Source organism: Cryptomeria japonica, chromosome 9 (assembly GCF_030272615.1).
Source record: "Cryptomeria japonica chromosome 9, Sugi_1.0, whole genome shotgun sequence".
Lineage (NCBI taxonomy): Eukaryota > Viridiplantae > Streptophyta > Pinopsida > Cupressales > Cupressaceae > Cryptomeria > Cryptomeria japonica.
Genome location: NC_081413.1, coordinates 659,834,885 through 659,862,858, shown reverse-complemented (window position 1 = coordinate 659,862,858; position 27,974 = coordinate 659,834,885).

Below are 27,974 nucleotides of genomic sequence, written 5' to 3'. Positions count from 1 at the left end.
GTATTGTCATGGGATAGAGAGGATGCAAGTTTTCTAAAGTTTGATAAATACTTTGCATCCAAGATAAGGACTCTTCTTTGCTCTGACAATCCACGAGTCCCCAAGGTTCTTCTGGAATTCTTAAGACCAAAAGAATTCGCAGAGAATGTCAAGATTGTTCATAACTGGGGTGATATGTATTTGTATCCAGTGTCCACAGTGTTTAGGGTCTTTGGTTTCAGAGGCACCCCATTTTTGTTACCATACCAGGTCCCCCTCAAAGTGGGAATAGCTGAGATTCTCAGACAAATTGGTGACTTGCAAGAGGCAGAGTTAACAGGCCGAGGTAAAGGGACTATTTTCCCTACAGCTACAGTAGCCCACCAATTTGTGATCACCAAGGGAGGCTGGAAATGTTTTGAGGATTTCCTTAAACCCTACCATTTGTCCACTGCAGTGTCTAGATGTGCTGACTCGGAGAATTTCTACAATGGTGTATTCCGGAAGAAAGTAGCATGCAGAGGTAGGCCCCATCAATTCCACTTTCCTGAAGACCTCATCAGGAATGAATTTGATTTAGATGAACAGGAATTGAGGAAGGAAAAATGGGTGGCTTACAGGAAGGCCCTGGATTTTGTGCATCAATTTGATGCTAGCTATGACCCATTGTCTAGCTTCTTCCCATTGGAAGAAAAGATAAAATTTTTGATTATTTGTTTTGAGGATGTGATGCAGACAATAAAGGAGAAAAGGGAAGTTGTAATTAAAAATAACCCTGAGAAAGCAAGAATGATTTTGGGGAAATCAGCTCCTATTAAAGCCATCCCTCCTGGTGATTACACCCTGCATAAGAAAGCAGGTTACAGTGTGTTGATGTCTGCAAGAGGGGAACCCTCTTCATCCAAAGGGAAGAGGAAAACACATGAAGTCATTCACATACAAGACAGCCCAAAGAAGCAAAGGGTGGGGAAGGAAGTGCAATCAGATACACCCTTATATTCCCCATCCCAATCCCCTCTCCACATTGGAGATGAACAAGCAACAACTGAATACCTCTCTCAGTTGGGCAGCTTGGGGGAGATTGCGTATACATATGATGAAGTGGAAGAAGGGATGCCAGAAGAGCCCATTGAAGCACAAATGGACATCACTTCAACTGAACTCAAAGGCCAGGAGTGGGATCCTGAGATAAAGAAGGCCACTAGTGCTTTTCTAGCAGATGATAGTTTTGTAACATCTGAAGCATTCATGCAATTTATATGGAAACAACATATAGATAAATATAATGCTAGATGTGAAACAAGAAAGGCAGAACAACCAAATAAAGATCCAGCCTCAGTGGAGGAAGAAATAAAACAGGAGATGATGGAAGAATTCAAAACCATCACTCCTGAACAGGGAAGAGATTTAGTAGCACAAGCTGGAGTGCTCATTCTACCAGAATGGAATATTGCTGATGCTCTGGTACTGGATGCAGTGAGGAAAGAAACCAAACCCATGGAAGGGGTTACATTCAGTAAAGACAATGCTGCTCTGGTCATGTGGTCCCTTAAGAGAAATGAGGACAAGAAGGGTAAAGACACCACAGGGACAAGTCACGTTGGTGGATTAATGGTTAAGAGAGTAGAGAGTACAAGGGTAGTAGAGGCCGCTAGCACAGTGTTGGAGACTGCCAAATTTAGTGTTGCAGTAGCTGAGAAGGATGCTAAAGAAAAGGAAGCCCTCCAGCTCAAATTGGAAACAGTCTTGAAGGCTTATGACAGTGCCAAGGAGGAAATAAGAGGCAAGGAGAGTATTATTGCCAGATTGTAGAGCCAATTAGCAGGACAACGTCAACAAGGTGAGTCCTCAACATTAATGATCACCTCTTCTCCTGCAAGACCTCCACCTACTAGCCCCATTATTGAGCTCCCACCATCTCCTGCACCTTCCAGCTCTCAGATGATAGAGATAACTCCCCAAGAATTGGAGAGTCTTAAGCAAACCCAGGCCTATTATGCAGGGAAGTATGAAGAAAAGATTAAGGCCACAGTCTCCAGTTTTGCAGACACTATAAATGCTTCACTCCTTCACAATAGTGTAGGAAAAGTCATGGAGATATGGACTGAGTTGAGAAGAGATAAGGCCATCTTGACACCCATTTTTGACCGATGGAGGCCTAGGGAGTAGGATTTGGAGTTCATGTGTGTTTCCTGTGATGAAGCAAGGGCCAATCCCATTATAAAGGCTACTTCTGATGTTGCTAAAGTTTTAATGCAATTAGCTGCAGATGTAGACAATATGGACAGGAAAGTCAATTTGTGCAAAAAGGAATACAATGATCAAGTTTTTGAGTTGCTTCCAGGAATTTTTGCCAATCCAGACCAGCTGAAAGACAAACAGGTATGGCTCAGTGAGATAGATGCAAAGTTGTCAGCAAGGGTCAAAGGAATCATTGATCTCGATGACACCTCATTCTTTGTTCTAACCATATAGGAAATAGAAAGAATTAAATCACACTACAGTTTTCTTAACTCAGAAGTCAACAAACTGAGGAATTCTTGGAAAGGGTTGACTAAGGTTAAAAGTGATGTGATTAATTTTGTATGGCCGACCGAGGAGACGTATAGTGAGTGGGGAGTTAAATATTCCACTCGAGATCCGGAGCAGTTAGAGAATGTCCCTGAAGAGCCAGAGGAGGTTGCAACTGAACAACCCATCCAACAGACTGCTGAAAAAGCTAAAAAGAGCGTTTAACTGAAATTGTAACTTCTTCAATTTTTGAAGTAATTGTAACAAACTTTCCTCGAGAAGTCCGAAGCTTTGTGCATCCATATTGTTATAAATGGATACCAGGACTAGAGAGAAAAGGATCACAAAATTTTTGTAAGAAAACGCTGCAGAAATATTATCTGCACTTTTCCAAAGATTAATGGAGAATCAGACTTTTGTAGAATTTTTTCAAATGAATATCAATATACAGGCCATCAATTTTGAGTAAAGCTTTGCGTCGTCTTCAAACTTGTCCTTAAGTTTATTTACTTTGTTTCATTCAGAATAGTCTAGGATTTTTCTGTTTGAATGGAATTGTAAGGCAATCTCAGTATGGGTGTTTCCAGCTTTTCTCTTTAGGAGGGAAATTAAATATGCACAACCACTCTACCAGTAAATACTTTAGGAGAAACTTTGAATTTGAGGACCATAGTTTATTTTGAAGTTATTAGATCCTTGTTGATGTTAGGCACTTACAGGGATAAGTGGAAGCCGAGTTGATGGGAGGTATAGAGATACCTCATTTTAGGAATTTTATTTGAGTTTGAGTGACTCTGTAGCCTTGGATAAAGCACTGGTATTAATCTGAGGCCTTTATTGCATTCTTTGTCGATCAAATATGTTGAAATTGAGTGTTGTTTCCCCCTTTGTTTTCAATTGTTATTCAAGGTGAATAAATCCACTGGTTTTTTGGACTGGTTTGCTGTGGATTTGTTGCTTAAGAGTGTGGATTTAATTCACAGAAGGTATACCCACCTGGGCTCAAGGAAAGGTCCGAAGTGTAGAAGGTCTAACCAAACCTTGTCATATGTTGTCTCTAGAATCCCTTTCTCCATGATGTCTCTTCGGCAGTCATTTTAGGTTGTATTATTTTGAGGGCATTGAAGAGGAATCAGATTTTGAGAACAACATAGACAACACTTAATAGCGTGTTACATGATACCGGTCCATAACCTGGATAGATACCATACCTAATTTTCATCCACCATGCCAAAGTAATGTCTCCAATCTGTCGAGGCACAAACAAAGATCACCGTCTGCATCATGATTTCCATCTAGAAGCCGCACCAACACCACTTATGCATCCTATCAAAGATTCTCAGTAAATGTTTTATCAGTAAAACCGTAAACCCTTACGAGTATAGACTTACTAGAATGTATGATAGCATCCTATTATCAAGTTAGTACCAACTGACCAAAACATACTCTAGAAACATGCAACACATCAAACCAAACATATTCCATTGATCCAAACATGTCGGTATTCTCCAACTGATAGTCCCTTCTACCGGTAACACTAGTTCTTCTACCGGTAACCAAAATTTGTCTATCGATAACCAATCATAATAGCTAGTGTTGACATTAATGACAAAACATTAATGCAAGACATAATTAATTCCTTCATATTGCCAACAATCTCCCCCTTGGGCATTTATGACAACACTAGATGTGAAAAAGAAAACATCCAAGTGCCAAGAAATGCCAAAAATTTCTCATAGAAGATATAACAATGAAAAACTAAAAGATTTCTGCAACTCCCTGTGAGGAGTACAGTCCAATCTAAAACTGATCTGAATCTCTCCCCCATATGACATATTATGACATTATTTTTCACATCATATATCTCTCCTCCTTGACATCAATGCCAAATATATGGCATGGATATCAAAATCCTATGAATCTCAAGGCTGACTACTCCCCCTTAGTAGTAGCACCACTACATCAATCCGGAGCAAGGATAAAGCTGATGGTGCATATCGGACTGATGCTCTGCTCCATCAATTAATTTTTTGTCGGAGGGGTAGATACCTCTAACCTGTCTTGCAATTATTCAAATGATTCCTTAGACAATGGTTTAGTGAATATATCTACAATGTCCTCTTTAGTGTTCACATAAACCAATTTGACTTCCTTTTATTCCACCTTTTCCTTTAGAAAGTTATATTTTATTGATATGTGCGTAGTCTTAGAGTGAAATACAAAATTATTAGACATGTCAAAAGCTGCAAAATTATCACAATAGATAACTACCGGTTCACTGCAATTTACCTTGATATTATTCAACATTTGCTTCATCTACAAGACTCGTGTGGAATTAGTTGCTGTTGTAACATATTTAACTTCTATAGTAGATAAAGAATTGCATGACTATTTTTTGTTGATCCATGAAGCCAATTTCTCTCCAAGAAAGAAAGCTCCACCAAAAGTGCTCTTTCGATCATGAGTATCTCCTACTCAATTTGCATTTGTATATGCACATAAAGTGAAGTTATCATCTCTAGAGTACCATAAGACATATTCTATTATTCCTTGCAAATAACAAAATATCCTCTTTACTACACATTCATGATTTTCTTTAAGATTAATTTGATATCTTAAAACAATTCTTACCACATTCATAATATCCGGTCTAGTTTGAGTTAGATATAACAAGCCACCAATCATAGACTTATACCTTGTCGAATTTACCGGTGTAGATGTGTCTTTGTGAGATAATTTATCACTTGTCACCATATGAGTACTTACCGTTTAGAATTTTCCATACCAAACTTCTTCAACAATTCCCTTAGATACTTAGTTTGACAAATAAAAATGCCTTTGTCGGTCCGAGTAATCCGTAAACCTAAGAAAAATCTCATTTCACCATTCATAGACATTTCAAATTCATCCTTCATATTATTGGAGAATTCCATGCACAATTTATCTTCACCTCCAAAAATGATATCATCAACAAATACTTCAATAATCATAATATCATCATCAGTGATCTTGTAATATAAATTGTTGTCAGCACTACCTTTTATAAAACCAATCTTCAAAATATATTTATCCAACCTTGCATACCAAGCTCCAGGAGCTTGTTTCAATCCATATAATTCTTTCCTTAACCTGCAAACCATATCTTTATCATCTTTCAATAAAACTCCATCAGGCTGTTGGGTGGCTGCAAGAAGTTGAGTCCCACTTTTGGGCAAAAAGTGGAATTGTTTTATCTATTTTTCAATTTTTTTGTCGATTGATGTCAAAATTTGATGTACTTAGAGATTGAATCTCAGAAAAATTAAGTAACAGAAAATGTAGTGCTCGAAGTCTAATTTTCAAATATGTCATTTATTTTAATACCCACATGGTAGAAATCACCTTTTAGTAGGAATGTTTAAAAACTGATTTTTTAAAATGCCTGTTTCATGATCATACCACACATGTGTACGACCACCCTTTTTTGATGCAAATAAATGATTTTTTGCAAATCCTTCTGGGAAATGATACCTAAGACACCAAATATTGATGATAATATTTTTCCCTATTTTTTTTATTGAATATATTTTTTTTAATTATTTTTTAATTGATAATAAAGTATATTTTTAAAACATCGGGTGTACAACCACCATAATTTGATGAAAATTTCATATTTTTCAATTTTTTTTTAATATTAAAAATAATTGTATGTAGATCGATGCCATATAATTTATTTTTCTAAAATCCTAAAAACAAAAAAGTTATTAAATTTTTAGTGAACCTCAATATTTTAGGTTTAGGTTCCACTTTTGATTAATAAATAATAAAAAATAAGAAAAAAATCTTATCAGTATGAAATTTTCATTTCTGAAATCAAGAGGCTAAAAACTCTAATGGGTTTTGGTTTTGTCAAAAAATTCAATCGAAAAGGCCCTCAAAAAATTACGCCAAGGTAGAAATATGATTTCATTTTACCTTAGCCCTTTTTTTTGAGGTTCAAGCATAGGCTTGGTGGGATGAAGCCTATCCTGAAGCAAAAAAAATTCTAAGGTTTGTTTCCTACCCCTAATTTTAACAAACGAGTGCCCAACGGGTGCCCATTTTTAAAAACGGACACCCATTTCATTAAATGACGGGTGCCTATTTCTAAAAAGATCTGTTGGGCTACACTTTGGCCCACAAGCACAAATCCTAATGATTTAATGATTTTTCAATCATTGCCTGATAGGTACGATCTACAAAGAGAATTTTTTGATTAATCATTGTCTTTTTTTATCTTATTGTTGATTTGGTAAGGAGATCGATTCGAATTCAAAATTTGGTCACTAGTACATTTGGGCCTAATTTCTGACGGCTAATTGTCGGATTTGCGATGACCAAATGTTGGACTTCTGACAAACTTTACCATCAAAGAATCATCGTCGGGCTTCCCGATGATGCCATTTGCATTAGTCATCCGATGATGTAATGAACTCATATGATGATGGCTATATTTGAACCCCTCACCACAAATATCGATGGATTTCCATCGGATGTTATGATTGCTCCTCGACGACCATCCGACATGGAAGTGACATCGGATATACAACATCCTTGTCGGATGTTTTATTAGTTGTCATCAGAATTTTGATGGCGAGAGATGGTGTGGGTCAAACTTCTTTTTCGTCAGTGAATGAAAGCATTGAACAAGTTCTATTTTTAAAAATTGCATTAAACATTTATTATTAATTTGATTCAGTGTTATTTGCAAAAAATGATTATGAATGATGTTTCCTTTCTCCAAGAATTGTCTAGCGTCTTTGTGTCAGATAATATGTAACATTGAATGACTAAATCTTTTCTTTACAAATGTTTATTTTATTTAATTTTTATCTGAGTGTGAATTAAAATTTATATCTATATGGAAGTAGAACATACAAGTTGAAGAGTCATGTGCAAGCAAATTTCCTAAAAGAAAGCAAGCAGGCATTATCTTGAAAGACATGGAAACAAGCTCATCAGCTACCTTGAAGAGAGCAATTGGAGAAAAGCAGAGGAAAGTGTTAAAGGGTGATAAATAGATAGAGAGTATGCAATACAAACAAACAATGTCTGGAGTGTCTGATGTGACATCTCTAATTTATGTCCGGAGGGACTAACTGGTTTTGGAGTTCCTACGAAACCTATTGGGCCACACTTTGGAGGAAATCAATGTGTTCATGCAAGGAGAACCTTTATTCTATTATGAGAATGATGCTTTTGCACTAAAGGATATTTGGAAGTCAATATACAAAAATTTCTATAGTGTGGAACTAGAGTTGGCGGACTCAAAGTAATTTTCAGCTTTCAGAAGACCAAGAGGTTATGTACACAATCTCCCAATAGAAGCGCGATTTCAAGCATTACCTCTCCCCCCCAGGACTATTCAGGAAGCACTTCCTAAAAAAAAGGACTATTGGCCTCCATGGGATCAAAGAAAAAAATTGAAGCATAAACTCTAGATGATGTGGTGGTGTCCTTCATGAAGAACTCTACACTATAATTGAAAATTCACAAGGGAAACTGCAAGATAGTGAAGAGAAATACAATCTTGAAAAGTGGGAAGAATGGATCTCGGTTTGGGTGGGGCCAAGTCAAGTGACTCCTCTAGAGGTTGACGAGATAGAAATCATATTAGGATGTGAAAAAGATCACACTCGTGGTGTTGTTCACCAAATTTGGTTAACCCAAGAACACCTACAAATCTATCTATAAGACAACCAATATCAATCAATGAAAAAACCTCAGGGCTTGGACAACATAACATAGGATCCTAATAATCCTCCTACACGTCAGGTTGTGCTAGACCTAGGGGGGGACACCCTTTGATGCTCTGAATCAAAACTTATTTACTCACCATGACAACATCAATGAAGTAGATAGATCATTTCACAAGCTCAACAAGATAGGAAACACTACAGATTGGCTAGATCTGTACAAACAATAAGATGAAATGGAGCTTGGAAAGAATGGAACACAAACCCCTAAACATAACTGTTAAAGGCCAGTGCCTTGTTCATCAGGCAACAAAGTCACACACATAACTACAAAATGCCAATCACAACTGCAAATTTGTTTTCCTTACAACATATCCCTGCATTAACACCTTATATTAATGCATTACTCAAATCCATTCACAACATTATCAAATATGGGACACATTCCATTATTCATGATTGATTACGATAAATAAAATCTTCATTGAAGGATAACCATAAACAATCACACAACCTCCTTGAAATTGACAAATTTCATCCTCCTTGAGGATTGAATTCATAATATTGAAATGCATACACAAAGACAATATGGTGGGAAATTACTCATGCCTGAACAAGTAAATCTTGCAACTAGAAAACACATCTTGAATGTTGCACTGAAATCCTTTGTACCCTAAAACAAACCATAGAGCTTTACACATCTGGGTCGAGAAATTCAGAAAATGGAAGCCATGAAAACTGGAGCACTTCCTCACAAAATTCTGGAACCATTATAATAAGAAGAAAATTGGAATAAGAAGGAAGAGGGAAGATATTAGGTCTGCAACCGAAATTGCCAAGTGTCTCTTTTTCCAACTTAATTTCATTTCCTTCATCTTTCCCATGGAAAATTCTCTTAAAATATCTGATCTATGTTGAAACAAACTTCATAACCACATTCCTCATCTCGAGAGCTTTCCAGCAATATATAATACTTGGTATTTTGGCCAAAAATAGAGCCCTGGGCGAATTAATCATCTTTATGTGCACATCATTTAAATTTTTCAATTTTTTAATATAGTCTGAAGTATATATTTAATCTCCATTTAACTTTGATTTTTTCTCTGATTGTGCCATTACACCTTGCCATGTGGTGATTTCTGATTGGTTGATGGGGTCCACTAGACACCACCTCAGATGACACCTCATCACTCCGCCATGTGTTCACTTGCTTGTCGACCACCTCAACGCCACCTCGACACCACATTATCGCCCCCTAAGCTCCACCTATGCACCACTAGACAACCATCTCACTACGGCCCCCCTGTTGGACCCCTGGCTAGACCTGCCACCTGTGTGCCACCTGGCTTTTGCCATTTCACAATGGGTAAGTTTTGTGTATCTTTGGGTCATGAAGTCATGTGAACCATTGATCTTCATCAGACTTGCTCGATCTTTAACTCGCTGCATTTTCACCCTGGGCGCAAGCCGTCCGATTTCCTAAACCTACAGGGTCTTTAACCATCGCAGAGCTTTTCGCTATTTCGCAGACTTTAACTGACGAGCACCTTCGGCCTGCGAATCAACGTGCTTCGTCGGATCCTCTACAACCTACTCACTGGTTAAGTTGGCCCTTCTTTGCAAAATTCACCCGCTTGCCTCGGGATCCATGCCTACGTGGTACCCACGTGTTGCCACTTGTCAACATCCTTGGTAACTTTGGGATCCAAGTCCATGTGCATGGGGTCCGCTTGGGCGCCCAACAGGCACCATCCGTAAGAAGCCTTGAGGCTTTGACATTATATTTGGGTAAGGTCTTACATATAAATATCGAAAGTTTCTCTCCCACCACCAATGTGGGACTAAAGCTTCAAACCTGGTATTGCATTTTCTTGAGCTTTTCCAAGACTTTAATGGCACCAAATGCAAATACTGAAACTTAATTTTGTTGCCTCCTTCACTACGCCATAGAGGAAACTTGGAGTTATTTGCCATTTACATTTGTTTGATTCCTACAATCTCTTTCTTCAATCTCCATGTGAAGCATTCGAGTCTGAGGAAAAATGTGGGGGAGTTTATCTCTTGGCATTACACCATGACATTTTCTCCATGCTTTAACTGTAGCCCCTTTGCATACCATGTCTAGCTTGGAGGTCCTCTGTAGCTCCTTCAAACACCACTTGAGCATGGCAATTTGCATTTGTTTGAAATTTCTTCTGTCCCTTTCCTCCACCATCCATGCAGAGGGGTTATTGGACTACTGTTACATTTGTTTAGATTTTCTAATAGCCTTTCAAACACCAATCGTGCCATAGACAAGGGGGAGCTGCGAATGGATCTGGCTTGAAATCTCTCTGCTGCGCTCCAAAATTTTACGGCTTGCCAGATGTTTCACATGGGGGAGGAGAATGGCATTAAAAACTGCCAACATTGCATTTGTTTGAAAGTTTCCCTATGGCTTTTCACTATGCCATGCACCACAACGAAGGAGGGGAATACTTGAATATTGCATTTGCATTTGCTTTGCCATCCACTAGAAGCTTTCACGTGGGGGGAGGAGGTGGCTTTACACCCATCAAACTGCATTTTTTTCTTGAAAACTCTATCCTCTCACAACACCACACTCCACATAGGACATTGACTTCATTCCATGGGACTTCACGTGGAGGGAGAAAGAATTTCCTATTGGATAAAAACTTTAAAAGCTTCTGCATTTTCTCAGCACTATCCTCCATACTCCACGCAACAATTGAACTTAGTTTCAAAAGTTCCAAATCGCTTTTCAACACTTCCAACTCTTACATCCAGATAAAATGGATGAGACCCATGCTGACTGCCCTTTTCTAATCCATAAAAAAAAAAATTGGAGGATGAACAATAAAAAAATCTAAATACTGGTCCTTCAACACCATGTTACCGAATAGATGCTCATTGCCCACATGTCGTGCAGTGGAATTAAACATGATTTCTTCAATGGAACACCTTGTAACTACAAAGCCAAATGAATGCTTGGCATATGAAAGCTTCAATCATATCACCATCATTGTTTCATAAAAACCAAACCACCACTTATGGTCCAGTGAGAAGATAGGGTCCATAATCTCCTCCTATCTGGCTTTCACTTTAAACCTTGATTCAAAAAAAAACATTGTGAAGCAACAAGTCAGGTTGGGCCCCAAAGCGGGTTCGACTAAAAAAAAAATTGTTTTCATGCAACTAACCTCTAAAATGCTTTAGGAACCTTAAACACACCTCTAGAAATGGTTAGCATCATTTTCGGATCATCAGACTGAATTTTGCAACCTTCAAGCAATTACGCCACATTTTTGCATTTAATCACGAAGATATAATTTTCAAAGTGGTCAAAACACCTTTTTGGACCTCGCCATCTGACAGGCATGTACTCTGACATACAAGGATTAACTCTACAAAATGGTTTCTCAAGATGAGTCCCAAGCGAAGAGATATTAATCAGCGAAAATGACCAACTGGCTTTGTCGACACTATGGACCCGATGAAGTCAATGTTCTGGCAACACATGATGCCTTTTACAAAAATATCAAACGACCTCCGTAGACCCTCAAATTTGAAACATAGGTACCTTGAAGTATATATTAAATCTTTAGATTTTTAGTTCGACCAAAAGCCTGACTGGATGCAAATGGCATGTTCATAAAAACAACTACTTTAACTGATATAGCACTGAAAGTACAGATAACTTAAAACAATGGCTAAATGAACCCTTTTGAAAACCGATCAAATGGATTGGCAGAGGATTGAAATTTGAAACGTAACTTGTAATTTATACCAGCATTAACCCAGAAGAAACATTTTGGCATGACACTCACTGAGGCAACTTTTACACTTGTGCAAAACAGGGCTCCGACTAGCTGTCGAAACAGGGACTTGTCAAACCACACAAACTGCAAATGGATTGATCTTCAAAAACTGAGCAAATGGATTCGTTAAGACTTGAAACTTTGCAGGATAACTCACATTTATGCATACAATTGAATCCATTTTGAATTTCTTCAAGAAAATCAACAGGGAAAAAGATATAAACACCCAAAGTAAGCTACTCAATAAAAACTGCATTTGTGCCTAAAATGCACTTTCAGCTCACCCCTCAAAATGGGTACCTCATAAACTTATCCCAACTGAATTATGAAAGTTGTACATGATTAAATAGGTCAAATGAAAGGTGTAGGACATGAATCCTGAGCCTTACCCCTTGAAAATCAACTAGCTCCATTTTGCCCTCTCTCTAAATAGGCCATTCAAACTGACTCATTTGGAAATGCAAAGCAAAAATTTGAATTGGGCCTCAAAACTTGACTCAATTTTAGTGAGTCCCAATAGTGGCTCTGACTGGGGATGGTTGATTGCTCGATCAACACAAGAATCTAGAATCTATGGTTAAGCAGACCACTCAAAAGGATCATTCTATTCCCTTCTCAAAAACTGGGCTTCGTTACTCTACCCAAACAACAAGGAACTTTATTGAAAACCACACAATTGAAAGTAAAGTGACTCTACAAGAGATACAAACATACTTACAACTGATTATAACTGCTCCACTTTCCTCAACATTTACCTCTATCAAAAATCTGATTTTCAACTCTTGATATCATGATCCAAACAAAGGCACCTTCCAGTAACAACTGAGCATAATCATTATAATCAAATCTTACCATCATACTGCTGAAATAGCTAGTGTACATGCCTTTTGTCTGATTTTAAACTTTATAACCACACACTAATTCAACAAAAGCAAAATCATGAGGCAAACCACTATAGGGGCCTTCCCACAAGGTGCCATACCTTTCACTGTCCCACTCAACTCTATCATTTGCAAGGACATTATCATGCTGAACTTTAAAATTAAAACATTCATTCTCAACACTGTAATTCTCATCAACACATGCCTTATTACCATTTAAATTAATAGAATGAGGGACACTACTAACCAACTGATGCAAACAAGGGACTTAAACATTTTGGTTAAGATGTTATACTTCCCTATGCTGATCACACTCTTTACCATCCTTGTTCATCAAGCTCAAAACCTCCACATTCTCAAAATCCCATTCATGAAAAGGAATGCATACCTCTGGTTGAAGCAAATCCTCAGCTAAGTTTTCTTCATTCAAACTTACATCCACTTGAAAACCTTCCATCTGTGGTTTGGAGTAATCATCACACAACCCATGCCTCTTTTCTTCATCATGAAACATGTCTCTGCTACATGGAATGGTATCAACATGATGGACTGGTTCATCATTTACAACATTTGGCTGATCAATTATTTCTTCACACAAAGGGTTAGAAACCAAATGGACAATCCCTTTATGAACATTATGGCACTGAAATGGTTGGTCTGTATCTATATCAACATTGAATAAAACATTAGTAAAATTGCTAAAGATACCATCCATGTGATCATCATAATCATCTTCATCAGACAAAGAAGAAATTCAAACTTGGCTGGAACAATCCTCAGTGTTCCATGTTTCACATCCATAAGATTTCATCCTATGACCATCATTCTGAAACTCGAGATAATCATACTTATATTGCCACAATTGATCTTCTTTACCAATAAACTACTTGTCATTAGCCAAAGAACAATGATAAATATCGCTGCCATTTACTTCATTTGATGAAGTTTTAGCATGTCCACTTAAATTTTCTGTCATAAAACCATCTATTAGACCAACATGTTGTTCATCAAGTGTACAAGCATTCAGTTCACAGTCCTTTCCTGAAGAATCCTCTTCACCATATTGCAAAAGGTCTTCATTAACAACTTGAAGGCTCTCAAACATTTGAACCTTCTTGTCCACAACTTCAAGAGCTTTCCTAAGTTCTACAATCTTTTGAAATTGTATTACACTTTTCTATTCCATCTGAGAATTCATAAAAATTTCTCCATCCATGTGTGCTATATTTTCATTGCAATCATGTGTACCATTGAGATTTTTTGAATTAATTTTATCCATAACTTTCAAATTAGAAAGATCATCAACATGATTATAAGAAGTGAAATCTGAAAATACTTTTACTTCATCCTCAACACAAGTGACATTATCAATATTTAAGTGAGGATCAGCTATTGTTTGCACTAAACAATTTTGATTTTTATCATATTGCACATTTTCACTTGCACAAATAGCAACACTTGGTAATCCCTCTATATTTGGCATTTCAACATCAAATACATCAACAGTATGTAAAAATCGATGGTCATCAACATCATTATTTTCATTGTCATTATCCTTGAGAGATGCATGATTCACTTGGTAATTGGCAGTCACATAATCAGCATAACCGACATACAAATCAAATGGTACATATCCCTTGTATATATCTACCTCTGTATCAAAATTTTCACAACAATTCCCACTGATCATTCCATCATTACTTGTGAGAGACAACCGGCATTGACAGCAGAGGTTCTTGACTCTCATTTAAATCTGAAACACATGCATCAACAAAACCTTTCGGAACTGTAGAGCTTGATGCACCTAGACAAGGATTGATTTGCTCAGCTTCACATGGTATTTCACCATTGAAGGTACTTTGGCATGAAACAATAGCAGACACGAATCTCTTCGAGATCCCATACTTCAAGTTATTTTCCATATCCTTAGCTGTGTTAAACACTTCATATAAAGTCTTGGGTTCTTTGTTTCTCAGTAAGAAACTCATCTTCTCATCAAATGCACTCATATAAATATCCAGACATACTTTATCATCAAGTTTATACTTTCTAGAAATTCTAGACAAAGCTTGTGAAAATCTGATATTAAACGTTTGTACCAATTCATCTTCCCTGATTTGTATATAAGTGAATTCTTTCAACAAATCACAATCACTCATCTTTTCATCAAATTGGTCTATGAAATATGAAATCAATTCTTTCCATGAGGAAATACAATCTGTCGGCAACAAAGAGAACCAATCCCTTGCATTCTCTTTCAATGATTAAACAAACAATTTCATGCATACATCTTCCTGACAAATTTCAAACTTTCCTATCAAATCTGAAAATCTTTTGACATGTTGACATGTTGATTCTGATTTCTTCCCACTGAATATGGGCAAATATTTTTTAATTTCTGTGGGTATGGGATTTGGGTAACCTGGAATATCTCCAAAGTTTAAAGCAACATAATACTTCATACTGAAACTCTTCCTATTACATGGTTGTGACACTTCACCAGGCATGACTCTATGTGGAATTACACAAGGTTGAAAAACTTCACTACACATTTCTTCCTACTCCCACAAATGATTATTCAAATCTAGTCATTAACATTGCTTGACACAAAGTTCTTCCAAATTTGCATACTACGGAAGATCATATACACTAGATATTTTAGCATCATAGATATGCAAATTAATTTTGTGATTCCTTTTTCCCTCTAGAGTAGTGTTGTTCACAAAATGGGAAAACAACATTACACATTCAAATTTTCAGAAGAGATGTCTTGCATTTAAAACTTTTGAAAATACCTGGAGATTTGCAGCTGCAAGACTTGTAGATCTTAAGATTTACTTCACTTTTAGCACAGTCTTTTACATCAGAGTCACCACCTCTTGCATGCAGGATATTTTGAATAGTAGAACGCCATTCAACACAAGTTTAAATCTCTATTTCCTCCTTCAATGTCGCTACAACACACACTCTTCCAGGCTATTTAACACTGGTATGAACCACAGAGTCACCACCCAAATAAGGAATTGGGGAAAAGTTTGCATACACCTGCAAGAACTTCTTACAACTCTCAACAATGAATTTACTATTACTCCTTTATAAAATATGACATGAAATAACACATCATTCTACAGATCTAGAACAAGGAACATTCTCTAACTTTGTGCATACACAATGGATAGACTGGCTGGATATGAAATTAGGCAATTCTTATTCAACAAAGTCACCATTTTTGTTGTTCACCAAATCTGGTTAACCGAAGAACACCTGCAAATCTATCTATAAGACAACCAATCTCAATCAATGAAAACACCTAAGGGCTTGGACAACATAACATAGGATCCTAACGATCCTCCTACACTTAAGGTTCTGCTAAACCTAGGGGGGGACACCCTTTGATGCTCTGAATACAAACTCATTTACTCACCATGACAACATCAATGAAGCAGATAGATCATTTCACAAGCTCAACAGGATAGGAAACACTACAGATTGGCTAGATCTGTACAAAAAATAAGATGAAATAGAGATTGGAAAGAATGGAACACAAACCCCTAAACATAAAAGGAAATTATATTTGTCTTTTAAAATATATATATGAAAACCATTGCCAAATTTGTCAAAGACCAGTGCCTTGTTCATTGGGCAACAGAGTCACACACATAACTACAAAATGCCAATCAAAGCTGCAAATTTGTTTTCCTTACAAGATATCCCTGCATTAACACCTTATATTAATGCATTACTTAGATCTATTCATAACATTATCAAATATGGGACACATTCCATTATTCATGATTGATTACGGAATTAAAAACCTTCATTGAAGGATACCCACAAACAATCACACAACCTCCTTGAAATTGACAAATTTCATCCTCCTTGAGGATTGAATTCATAATACTAAAATGCATACACAGAGACAATATGGTGGGAAATTATTCATGCCTAACACAAGTAAATCCTACAACTAGAAAACACATCTTGAATGCTGCACTGAAATCCTTTGTACCCTAAAACAAACCATAGAAATTTGCACATCTGGGTCAAGAAATTCAGAAAAGGGAAGCCATGAAAACTGGAGCACTTCCTCATAGAATTCTAGAACCATTACAATGAGAATAAAATTGGAATAAGAAGGAAGAGGGAAAATATTAGGTCTGCAACCAAAATTGCCGAGTGTCTTTTTTTCCAACTAAATTTTAATTCCTTCATTTTTCCCATGGAAGCTTCTCTTAAAATATCTGATCTTTGTTGAAGAAAACTTCATAACTACATTCCTCATCTTGAGAGCTTTCGGGCAATATATAATACTTGGTATTTTGGCCAAAAATAGAGCCCTGGGCAAATTAATCATCTTTATGTGCACATCATTTACATTTATCAATTTTTTAATATAGTCTGAACTATATATTTAATCTGCATTTAACTTTGATTTTTGCTCTAACTGTGACCTGACGCCTTGCCATGTGGTGATTTCTTATTGGTTAATGGGGTCCACTAGGTGCCACCTTGGATGACACCTCATCACTTTATCATGTGTCTGCTCACTTGTCGGCCAACTTAGTGCCACCTCAGTGCCACATCATTGCCCCCTAAGCTCCACCTATGCACCACCGGACAACCACCTCACCGAGGCTCGCCTGCTGGACTGCTGACTAGACCTGCCACCTGTGCGCCACCTAGCTTTTGCCATTTCACAATGGGTAAGTTTCATTCATCTTTGGGTCACGAAGTCACACGATCCGTTGATCTTCATCGGACTTGCTCGATCTTTAACACGCTACATTTTTGCCCTAGGATTTTCGCATTTTGTAGCCCTTAACTTGTGTGCATGTCGCCTTCGCGGAGTTGTGCGAGCCATCTGATCTCTTGAACTTGCAAGGTCTTTAACCATCGCAGAGCTTTTTGCTATTTCATGGACTTTAACCGGCGAGCACCTTCGGCCTGCGAATCAAAGCGCTTTGTCAGATCCTCTGCAACTTGCTCACTGGTTAAGCTAGCCCTTCTCTGCAAAATTCGCCCACTTGCCTTGGGATCCATGCATGCATGGGGCCCATGTGTTGCCACTTGTCGACCCCCTCAGTCATCTTGGGATCTATGCCCACACGTGTGGGGTCAACTTGCGCGCCCAATGGGCACCGTCCGTCAAAAGCCTTGAGGCTTTGACATTATATTTGGGTAAGGTCTTACATATAAATATCAAAAGTTTCTCTCCCACCACCAATGTGGGACTAAAGCTTCAAACCTGGTATTGCTTTTTCCTGAGCTTTTCTAAGACTTTAATGGCACCAAATGCATATACTGAAACTTAATTTTGTTGCCTCCTTTAGTACGCCACAGAGAGAACTTGGATTTATTTGCCATGTACATTTGTTTGATTCCTGCAGTCTCTTTCTTCAATCTCCACATGAAGCATTGGAGTCTGAGGAAAACCATCTGGGAGTTTATCTCTTGGCATTACAGCACGACATTTTCTCCATGCTTTAACTACAGCCCCTTTGCATACCACATCTAGCTTGGAGGTCCTCTGCAACTCCTTCGAACACCACGTGAGCATGGTAATTTGCATTTGTTTGAAAGTTCTGTTGTTCCTTTCCTCCACCATCCATGCAAAGGCGTTATTGGACTACTGTTGCATTTGTTTTGATTTTCTAACAGCCTTTCAAACACCAATCATGTCACAGACAAGGGGGAGCTGTCAATGGATTTGGCTTGAAATCTCTCAGCTACCCTCCAAAATTGTATGCCTTGCCAGATGTTTCATGTGGGGGAGGAGAATGGCATAAAAAACTGCCAACATTGCATTTGTTTGAAAGTTTCCCTATGGCTTTTCACTATGCCATGCACCACAGTGAAGGAGGGGAACACTTGACTATTGCATTTGCATTTGCTTTGCCATCCACTAGAAGCTTTCACGTGGGGGGATGAGGTGGCTTTACACCTAGCAAACTGCATTTTTTTCTTGAAAACTCTATCCTCTCAGAACACCATACTCCACATAGGACATTGACTTCATTCCATGGGACTTCATGTGGAGGGAGAAAGAATTTTCTATTGGATAAAAGCTTTAAAAGCTTCTGCATTTGATCAACACCATCCTCCATACTCCACACAGCAATTGAACTTAGTTTCAAAAGTTCCAAATCCGTTTTCAGCACTTCCAACTCTTACATCCAGATAAAATGGATGAGACCCATGCTGGCTGCCCTTTTCCAATCCATACAAAAAACAATCGGAGGATGAACAATAAAAAACTCTAAATACTGGTCCTTCAACACCATGTTACCAAATAGATGCTCATTGCCTACATGTCATGCAATGGAATTAAACATGATTTCTTCATTGGAACACCTTGTAACTGCAAAGCCAAATGGATGCTTGGTATATGAAAGATTCAATCATATCACCATCATTGTTTCATAAAAACCAAACCACCACTTATGGTCCAGTGAGAAGATAGGGTCCATAATCTCCTCCTATCTGGCTTTCACTTTAAACCTTGATTAAAAAAAAAACCATCATGAAGCAACAAGTCAGGCCGGGCCCCAAAGCGGGTCCGACTAAAAAAAATTTCATTTTCATGCAACTGACCTTTGAAATGCTTCAGTAACCTTAAACACACCTCTGGAAATGATCGACATCATTTTCGGATCATCAGACTGAATTTTGCAACCTTCAGGCAATTACGCCTCATTTTCGCATTTAATCGCGTAGACGTAATTTTCAAAGTGGTCAAAACACCTTTCTGGACCTCTCCATCTAACAGGCATGTACTTTGATATACAAGGATGAATTCTACCAAACGGTTTCTCAAGATGAGTCCCAAGCGAAGAGATATTAATCGGCAAAAATGACCAATTGGCTTTGTCGACAATACGGACCTGATGAAGTCAATGTTCTCCCAACACATGATGCCTTTCTCAAAAATATCAAACGACCTTCATAGACCCTCAAATTTGAAACATAGGTACCTTGAAGTACATATTAAATTTTTGGATTTTCAGTTCGACCAAAAGCCTGACTTGATGCAAATGGCACGTTCATAAAAACGGCTACTTTAACTGATATAACACTGAAAGTACAGATAACTGAAAACAATGGCTAAATGAACCCTTTTGAAAACCGATCAAACGGATTGGCAAAGGCTTGAAATTTGAAACATAACTTATCATTTATACCAGAATTAACCCAAAAGAAACATTTTGGCATGACACTCACTGAGGAAACTTTTACACTTGTGCAAAATAGGGCTCCGACTAGCTGTCGAAATAGGGACTTGTCAAACCACACAAACTGCAAATGAATTGATCTTCAAAAACTGAGAAAATAGATTCGTTAGGACTTGAAAATTTGCAAGGTAACTCACATTTATGTATAAAATTGAATCCTTTTTTAATTTCTTCAAGAAAATCAACAAGACAAAAGATATAAACACCCAAAGTAAGCTACTCAATAAAAACTGTATTTGTGCCTAAAATGCACTTTCAACTCACCCCTCAAAATGGGTACCTCATAAACTTATCCAAACTAAATTTTGAAAGTTGCACATCGTTAAATAGGCCAAATAAACGGTGTAGGACATGAATCCCGAGCCTTACCCCTTGAAAATCAACTAGCTCCATTTTGCCCTCGCTCTAAATAGGCCATTCAAACTGACTCATTTGGAAATGCAAAGCAAAAATTTGAATTGGGCCTCAAAACTTAACTCAATTTTAATGAGTCCCAACACGTGGAACTTCGTGTGCGAGTGATCGATTGTGGTGTTTAAATAATGCATTCCAAAGAGATACAGTTGCATTCGAAATGGGTAATGTCTTGATTGAAAACTTTAATCCTGATGGCATGCAACTGTATCTATTTGGAATGCATTACCCAAATACCACAATCGATCACTCGTACACGAAGTTCCACGAGTGTGATCTTTTTCAAATCCTAATATGATTTCTATCTTGTCAACCTCTAAAGGAGCCACCTGACTTCGCCCCACCCAAACCAAGATCGATTCTTCCCACTTTTAAAGATAGTATTTCTGTTTAGTTTCTTGCAGTTTCCGTCATGAATTTTCAATTATAGTGCAGAGTTATTCACGAAGAACACCACCATATCGTCTATAGTCTATGCTTCAATTTTTTTCTTTGATCCCATGGAGGCTAATAGTCCTTTGTCTAAGGAAGTGCTTCTTGAATAGTCATGGGGGGAGAGGTAATGCTTGAAATCGCCCTTCTATTGGGAGATTGTGTACATAACCTCTTCGTCTTCTGAAAGCTGAAAATTACTTTGAGTACACCAACTCTAGTTCCACACTATAGAAATTTTTGGATATTGACTTCCAAATATCCCTCGGTGCAAAACCATCATTCTCATAATAGAAAAAAGGTGCTCCTTGCATGAACACATTGATTTCCTCCAAGCATGGCCCAATAGGTTTCATAGGAACTCCAAAACAAGTTAGTCCCTCCAGACATAATTAGAGACGTCACAACAGACACTCTAGACATTTTTTGTTTGTATTTCATACTCTCTATCTATTTATCACCCTTAAACACTTTCCTCTGGCATTCTCCAATTGCTCTCTTCTAGGCAGTTGATGAACTTGTTTCCATGTCATTCAAGATAATGCCTGCTTGCTTTCTTTTAGGAAATTTGCTTGCACATGACTCTTCAGCTTGTATTTTTTGCTTCCATACAAATAAAAATTTTAATTCACGCTCAGATAATAATTAAATAAAATAAGCATTTGTCAAGAAAAGACTTAGTCATTCGATGTTACATATTATCTGACGGAAAGATCCTAGACAATTCTTGGAGAAAGGAAACATCATTGATAATCATTTTTTGCAAATAACACTTCATCAAATAAATTAAAAATGTTTCATGTAATTTTTAAAAGTAGAACTCATTCAATGCTTTCATGCACTGACAGCAAAGCTGTCTGACCCACACCATTATCCATAATAGAACAAATCAATATAATAGGCTATTATAAAGAATATATACAAAAATATGAAAGAACATTAAATTACCATTACAAACCCATAAACCATTAAATAGTGAAAATAGATATAAATTTGTAAATGTCTCCCTATAAACACCACAACCATAACCAAAACAAAAAAAATTCTTACCCGCAAAAACTAAGTAGATGGTGAGTTGCAAGTCTACAACATCTCTCAGATGATCAAACCATTTCTTAATTTTGTTCTTCTAATTAGTGAATGAATTTAGTTGCATGTACAAGTTTTCTATTTGAAGCCTTTTGTTTCCCTATATTTGAGACTTAATAAAATTCTTGTGAGTAGGAAATTGATTCAGGAGTTACGTGTGAAGAATTTGGCAAAGTAAATGATGACAATCAAACTCAAATTTTATCTGTCTTGAAATCCTTTTATCCTGATGGCATTAAATTAAAGTTCTTTTTCTATTTTTTGGTGATTTCTGGAGCAGAGGTTGCTTTGCATCGACCTAGGATACATTTAACTTGTGTTGTATTTGTGGAAATATGTATCCTAGGATGATGCAAGGCAACCTCTGCTCCACCAATACCAGATAGAAGAGAATGTGCTTTAATTTAAAGCCATCAGGATAAAATGCTTTCAAGACATATATTAGGTATAAAAGGAAGCCTACCTTGTCATTTGAAGGGATTTACCTACAATTCAAGTGATCTCTTAATTATAAAATCAATTCAATTCCAAGTGAACAGGCAATCAAGCATTCATCAAGAATTGAAGGAGAAATAAAGTTAATAAAGATATTTAATAGAGGAGATATTTAATAAAGATATCATCTTTTAAATTAAGAAATAGGCAGGAGATTAAGAATACAAACCTTCCATATTGCACACTTCAAGGTATATTAAAATCAGTTTAAAGTGTATTCATTTAGGGACCTTTCATAAAATATTCTCAACTTAGACATCATAAAAGGATCTTAAAATATTCATTGTTTATAATGATAAGAATTTGCTTGTTCCATACACCTTCCTTTACTATTTTAAAAATATCATTGACCAAAATATTGTGCAGCAGTAGTATGGAGTGCATTTCATCTATTTTATGCCTAAATATTTCATCATACCACTTTCTTTTCAAAGGTGACTGATCGATTGCGGTGTTTGGGTAATGCATTCCAAATAGATCTAGTTGCATACCATTTATTTGTCTTGATTAAATACTTTTATCCTGATGGCATTAAATTAAAGTTCTTTCTCTATTTTCTGGTGACCTCTGGAGCAGAGGTTGCTTTGCATCGACTTGGGATACATTTAACTTGTGTTGTATCTATGGAAATATGTATCCTAGGATGATGTAATGCAACCTCTACTCCACCAATACTAGACAAAAGAGAATGTACTTTAATTTAAAGCCACCAAGATAAAATGCTTTCAAAACATATATTAGGTATAAAAGGAAGCCTACCCTGTCATTTGAAGGGGTCTACCTATAATTCAAATGATCTCTTAATTATAAAATCAAATCAATTCCAAGTGAACAGGTAATCAAGCATTGAAAGAGAATTCAAGTTGGTGCAGGTGCATTTGGAAGTCCAAAGGACCCAATGAAGCCATTAAAGACTTTTGAAGGTCTTAGGAGTGAAGAGCCAATCAATTATGATATCTTAAGGGGGCAGCCTTAAACAACACATATTAAGCTTTGACTACTTAGGTGTGCTATGGGCCCAATCCTTCCCTTGACGTCCCTTCCTGTCCATTTTCATTAAAAAGACAATCACCGTTAGCATTTGAATTCAAGTAGTGTTCCCACTTTTGACTGCATAGAACAAAGCAAATGGAATAAGAAACTCTCATCTACCTCACAGCTGTCATAGAATACCTCCTCGAGGAGATATTCTCATGTCCTTTCCTACTTTATGTTGTTGATGAAATACATAAGCGTCCTCACAATACAGTCAATGCAACAAATAGATTTCCATTTCGATCAGTTTTATTTGTCAACATACTCTCTACCTGTGCCAAAATGGGAGCTTTGGAACAAAGTATGGGCTTCCATCCAAGCAGAAGGTAAGGGCAATTAATATCAGATGCTTACGGTTGGAAATGCTCTGTTTGACATGTTTGGAAAATCTGGAAGTATAGACATTGAAGCATATGAATTGTTTGGTGAGATGTATCAAAGAAACACGATGTAATGGAATGCTATGATATTAGGAAAAGGTCCTAATAGAATCCCCAACTAATTAATCTAGAGAAAGATACCACTTAAGAAAGAAATTCAATCCTCACCACTATGGTCTTGAATGCTTTTAAGACACTTGGATTCCTATTTTGGCCCTCTTTTCCTTGACCCTATGTTAAGATAGTAAACTAGTTTGAGAGAATCTCTTGGATGGGAAATTGTGTATGGTTGCAATTATTTTCATGCATGGAAAGTGATTTAAAGTTTGGACCAATAGAGGGTAAGTATTTCTTGAACGTTCAAGGACATGTGTAGAGCACCACATGGATGTTTCTCCATTATTGAACTCTTTGAATATATAAGTAAATTATTTTTGGTTGATGACACAGTAAGTGTGGTATTTGTCTTTTTTGATATGTTGTGGATAATATTAATTAAATATGGAATTTTTTTGATGCTATATACACTGTTTTAGATTGAATTTAGGTAAGCAAAGAGGTAATGGAAGAATAAAAGAGGTACACAAAGGAAGAAGAATGAAATAGGTGGTTTGGGATGAAGGTTACAAGTATATATGATAATTCGTATGGATAATTGGTTGTCTATAAAGAGGCAAATAAGCTATCACAACTTCAACATGAATGAATGCCCCATCTACAGAAGCAAAAGGTACCTCTAATGGTTTCAAAATTTCTCAAAATAGTTATTATATACCAAATAATCAAGTGGAATGTTCTTTAGGTAGCTAATATTATCTTCAAACTATTTATTTTGATTTTCATCATATATGGACCTAATTGCCCCACCTTTAGGAGATAACTATAGGAGATAATTTATTACATTTAAAAGTCCATCATAAATAAATTAATTATACATGTTATGTGAATGTTTACTATCACAAATTGATTTTAATTCATTTATCTACATGAATACACTCTTTATTTATTAGTTCTAGGAATGGAGCACTCACATGGGCAAACAAAATTATAGGGTTGAGAAAAATAGTTAAGAGATTGGATATATTTTTTTATATTTTCTAAATGGCTTGAGTATAATGATAATATAAGTTTTAAAATAGGTTTATATCACTTTCCTTTTAATTGGTCATGGAAGATCATCTAAACCCCTAATGCACCTTCATCTTTAAAAACATGTAGTATAAGGTCAATCATTCATATCTATCTTATCAAACATTAGAGGAGTGAGCTTCTAAAAGTAAGAAGTACCAATATGCATGGTCTAGTAAAAATTTTGTAGTCCTAAAGCACTCAAAATCATAACCAAGTTTTTTGCATTGCATATCTATCATTTATTTCAATTTATTATTAAACCAAAGAAAATAGGATTCATTAAAATCCATAATTCTCTTTAAAATATTATTCATATCTAAGAAGGCATGGAGTGGGATGAGTATTCATAGAAACAACCCTTTATCCTTTCCATGTGCATTTCCCTTGGTTTTAGTCCCATTTTTTCTTTATTTTATTCAAAACAAAATTTATAGATGCCTCTACTTGTCTCACCATTCATTAACTGTTTGGGATTTTCATTCCATTCAAGGTTGGCATCTATTCTAAGACTCTATGTCATGGCCAAGCTAAATGATTTGACTCTATTTTCTCTCTAATGTAGTCACCTAGTAGCATGTGAAATCTATCTCTTCCTAATTATTATTCTCTCCATCTTGTTAATGAAAATTTCATTAATGAATCCTTCCTCATAATTTTGGACAAGTGAGACAATGTTAGCTCAAGGAATCTTTTCAATCCTCTTTCAAGATTCTTTCCCAAGTAATAATCTTGCATACTAGAAAATAAGTTACACTTCTATTTTTCCAAGCTTATCTTCCTTATAATGTTTAGATTTACTCTAAAGTGCTCATTATGACTCATGTTTACTAATCTTCCTATTAGTCTCATTCCAATATCTCCTAGAAAAATATGGAATGATTACATTTATATTCTATTTGTGTCTCCTAAATATCCACAAAATTTGGAACAATAATACAATTTTTTAATAATATTTAATTGTAAAAGAAAGGATTAAAATGGAACTAAACACTCTAAATAAATTAATTAGGGTTAAAGGAATAAACTAGGATCAATTCATGAAGGCAAGATCTGTTATCTCAAAATTAATAGATTCATGCAAGAAAAGAAATAATAAATCTAGAGATAAAATTCTTGAAAAATTTAGCTGGCTAAAAGTGAAAGAATGTTGTCAAGCTCTCATTTTCACATAGACTGGAAGAATGCTAGCAAAGGTTGTAGAGGGTAAAGGCTGTTGGCCATTGTAGGGTCCGACTTTATACCCACTGATCAAATTTCATTAGAATTTTGTAAATCCATTTCAACAAACATTGTTAGTGAATATCCTGCAATCATAGCATTTCATTAGACCACATTTCTTTGAGGCATCTGACCAAACAATTCATTTCTTAATTATAAAATCAATTCAATTCCAAGTGAACAGGCAATCAAGCATTCATCAAGAATTGAAGGAGAATTCACTATTGAACTTACCCCTGTCTCATAGAACCCTATGTTGGCTAGGCCCCACAATAATTAGAAGATCCTAATTATTACTATTCTAAACCTTGCATTGATCGTCACAATTTCACAATGAGTTGAGTTAATTAGTCCATTAAGATTTGGAAAGAGTTTGGTATTGAGTTAGGTGTTGGTGGAAGGTTTAAGGAGGTACACTATCATCATAATTAATGTTAGAGAGTGTTGTGTAAGAAGAATGGTCACGAAAGGAGTGACTGTCCTAGCTAAGTGCTTGATACTATCACAAAAAGTGAGTGTTGCAGTAGTGAATCTTCCTTTGACCTTTGTGTGATTGGGAGGGTAAAGGCCCATGGTGGTACATGTTGAGTGGTTGGGAGGGTAAAGACCCACATATCAACTATCTACTTTGACATCCTAGGATGGTGTCCACCCACTCTAAAACCTTGTGGGCACTCTCTATTTGATACTAACATATACATAACATGTGCCTCTCATATGACCCTATGTTGGCTAGGCCCCACCATAATTAGAAGATCCTAATTACTAAAAACACTATATTCTCCCCTAAAAGGTTGTTGAGTCATAGATGGCCTAGCTTGATAGCCCTATAGTCTCTCATACCTAAAATGAGAGACTTTGCCATAACTGGTTACAAACTTCTCTCATGCCTCCTATGTCCTCCCATGTACCTCCTTTTCCATAAGAGACTTTGCCATAGCAACCCTAAAGTCATTTGGATTGGCCATGTGTAGGAAAACTAAAATTTTGGGCTTTCCACCCCTAATGAAATAATTGACAAGTAACTTGTCTTGAATGTAATATACAAACTAAAAGAACTCCAAAAACTAACTCTCATGTTGAGCCACTATGAAACCTTAGTATGTAAATTTTAAAACTCATCTATGCATCTCTGTCAAAAACATTTTGAAATAGAACACACTTTGAAGCACTCCAAAATGGTATTTGGAGAGGGTTTCCAATGTGAGTTGGTGCATTTTATCCTCCCAGTACCACAAGGTGGAATCAAGTCCTCTCAAAAATTGCATTGAAAATTATGCCTTTAAGTTGCTCACATATAGATGCAACCAAAAGCATAAGTCCAAGCTAAGTAACCAAGACTTAACCTTAACCCCATTTGTGGATCTTAAAAATGTAGAGGATTGGAGATGAAGCAATTCTCTAATATGATCCTTTGGCTCATGATATGTGCTTGCTATAGTCTATACCTCTTGTATTTATGCATGATGAAGCTAGGTAATGTGTATTCATCAATATTCTATCTCCTCTATATGTATTTCCCAAATTCAAGGCGAACTCCTAATAAGTTCCCAAGATGCAAGTATATGCTCCTCTACTACAAGTGGATCCTCATGGCTTGTAATATTTTAGGACCATACTTGGGCTACTCATCTTGGTGAAAACTCTC